Here is a 3,093-nt window from a genome sequence, read left to right on the forward strand (position 1 = left end):
TAATTTAAACTTAATAATAAAGAACTATTACCTTCATTAAATATCTATACTGCCCTCCATCCATGGATCTCAGAAGGGGTTCACAACACAAGCAAACATGCATCAATATAGGGCCCAGGTGAGCCTCCATTAGGAGCAAATTCTGTAAGCAGGGTGGGTGCAACTGATAAAGCCCTCCTTGGTCACCACTGGTGACCAGGAATTCCACATAGGCGAGGAGGGACAGAGTGTCGTTTCACCTTTGTGAAGTGACTCAGCTTCCATATTTGGAGGACAGGGAGTCATGTCCTCCATAGTCAGTGTGGAAATTAGCTGGGATGGGGAGGAAGTGAAGCCGCCTCTGCAGCCTCCACAAACACAGCAGACTGGTGACAGTGTTTTTCTACTTTGCCTGCCAGCTATGCTTCTAGCCTGCTATTCTTCACCAGCCTACTTTTTAGTTGTAAGAAAGGCCCCGGTAACTTTCGAGACCTTAGTAACAAGGCTGGCATATCTTTACTAACCCACATTTCGTGCGATTGTGCCGTGACACCTTTTGATCATCGTCTGTGTTTTGATTCTGTAACACTTGTGTTGGGACATCACACCGCATTTCCAAACACAACAGATGACGTGCTACTTGAGGCCTGTCACTTGACAGAATTTCCTACTCTAAAGGCAGCAGGATCCCTGTTAATCTACCACCCAGCTTTTTGTGGAAATAAAATTGGCTGCTTCGGAACATTCCAGAACATTCCTGTCCCTGTGACATCACTTGCTGCCTGCCACACAGCTGGAATCTCCCCCTGGCCCATTCAGGCCAGTCTGCGACTGCTGGCCTCTCCCTGTCAATGTTGAGCCGCAAGCAGCTGGTGCAGGCAGCACAGCTAGCAGAACAATGTGGCAGGTACAAGGAGATGGCCACTGCCATGAGGCAGCTTGTGATGGAAGGGAAAGACCCACTAACCCACGAGGAGAAGACCCTGCTTTCTGAGGCCTACAAGCTCCTAACACAGGAGCGGTGCTCTTCTTGGCGACGGCTAAAGCACTCCGTGGAGAAAGGGGTTGGAAAGCAGAAGGAACAAGCACAAGCTTACCGCGAGACCATAAAGAAGGAGCTGGAAGCAGAGTGTTGGGAGATCCTCGGCCTCTTAGACCATGTACTGCTGAAGCACTGCAGTGACACAGATTATGAAAGCCGGGCATTTTACCTGAAGATGAAAGGGGACAACTACCGCTTCTTAGCTGAGGTGGCCCTGCCTGATGAGAAGGAGACGCTTGTGAAATCTGCGCAGAAAGTTTATGGGGAGGCTCAGGAAATCAGTCAGTGGCATTTGGAACCTACTCATCCGTTGGCTTTGGCTTTGGCTCTGAATTACTCCATCCTTTATTACGAGGTTCTCAACAACCCTCAGCAGGCAACCAAACTGGCCAAGGCTGCGTTCGATAAGGCAATCGCTGGACTGGAGACTCTCAGCCTAGAGTATTACAAGGAATCTACAGTCATCATGCAGCACCTGAGGGACAACATTGTGCAGTGGACTGGTACCCAACCACAGCAGGAGGAGAGCAACGGGGGAGAGCTTGAAGGCTAACAACTAGAGTCCTGAAACTGGCATTTTAACCACACTGAAATGAACCATAGAATCCAATGACGAGCAGCAGCAATACAGACTCCTTGTAGCCTTTGTATTACATTTGCCAGGTACCAGACCCGTTCCATAGATGACTAATTTAAAGGCAGGTGTCCCTGCTAGAAATAATAGCCCATTCCTAATGCACTTTGGCTGTACTGCTGTAAAGGTTTAAATCTTACAGGATATTATGTAATGCTAGGGACTAACAAAAAAAATTAAATCTTGCCATCGCACCCTGATCCTCTTCTCCGTGCCATTTACTACTCCCCGCTTGAGAGTAGATGAAACACATGCTTCAGATAAACTCCTGGCAACACCTAGAAGAAATTGGCAGAACAGACTGGTATCTTTCAGTGTGTTAAGACATATACTGTGGAGAATGTTCAGAGATAGGTAAACAAACAAACACACAGAGAGATAGGTAAACATTGTGTTATGGCTTTAGTTAATGCTGGAAGGAACCAATTCAGCATGGTACTTTGTGCAAAATACTTTTGCAGAGCTTAAGAGTTGAATCACCTTTGTCAAACCGTTTGAAAAAACCATTCCTGAGACATTAGATTAATACTATTATCACATGGTCAGGGTGACTGGGTCACAGCAAGAGGCACTGGTTGTTTCTAAACAAACATTTCCCCCGTTAAAATTAAGCACTGGAATGTGAACCATTCTAAATTCTTAGACATACATTTAAAAGGTTTTGAAATGCTTACAATCTCTCAGATAATCAGCATGTAGGTTTATTCTAATATTGCATTTTAGATAGGGAAAATGTATTAAATGCATGTTTTCAGCAGGGACCCATTATGAGGATGCATGTATACAGTATTAACTAGGTCCTGAATACCATTCAAAAACATGGTACAGCAACTCAGAATGAAAGCAGAGTCAGTGAAACACTTTATTTTTTAGATTCATTTTCTAGAAAAGAAATGTGGTAGTTGCTAAACCAGAAAGTGCCAACATCATTTGCTCAAAGCGAAAATTTGCACATAAGCAAATTGAGCATGGCTAAATTGTCAAAGAAGTGCATGTGAACAAAGCAGAAGATCTTAAGGTCTCAATTAAGTCTGGAAAGCTGACACCACCACCTTATGCACTGCAGGGCTTGAGTTTATTCTCCTGTGCCTCAAAACCATCTTCAAGCCTTTGCTGACGCTCAATCAGACATCACAGCTAGTTGCAGACTTGACTCATTTTACTCTACTAAAACTTTAAGAACTGTGGTGTTTATCAAAAGCCATTAGAATCATAGAGTTGGAAAGGAACACAAGGGTCACCTAATCCAACCCCCTGCAATGTAGGAATCTTTTGCTCAATGTGGGTCTCAAACCCATGACCCTGAGATTAAGGGCCTCATGCTCTAACAACTGAGCTATACTGGGTTCAGTGCTCCTTTCAGTGCTGTGTAGAGAGGCAGTTGGCTGTGCCAAGGTTTTTCACGGTTGAGAATAAAAAAAAACCACACTTCTAAAAA

General features: G+C 44.6%; 1 pseudogene across 1 annotated transcript; it reads left to right on the top strand.

Moving 5' to 3' along the window:
- Nucleotides 1–780: 780 nt before the first annotated feature.
- On the top strand, nucleotides 781–1,849 carry LOC118076326 (14-3-3 protein gamma pseudogene; annotated as a pseudogene). Its single transcript, XR_015948389.1, has one exon. The product of XR_015948389.1 is annotated as a 14-3-3 protein gamma pseudogene (transcript).
- Nucleotides 1,850–3,093: the final 1,244 nt, after the last annotated feature.

The sequence above is a fragment of the Zootoca vivipara genome, chromosome 2 (assembly GCF_965207765.1).
Source record: "Zootoca vivipara chromosome 2, rZooViv2.hap1.1, whole genome shotgun sequence".
NCBI lineage: Eukaryota > Metazoa > Chordata > Lepidosauria > Squamata > Lacertidae > Zootoca > Zootoca vivipara.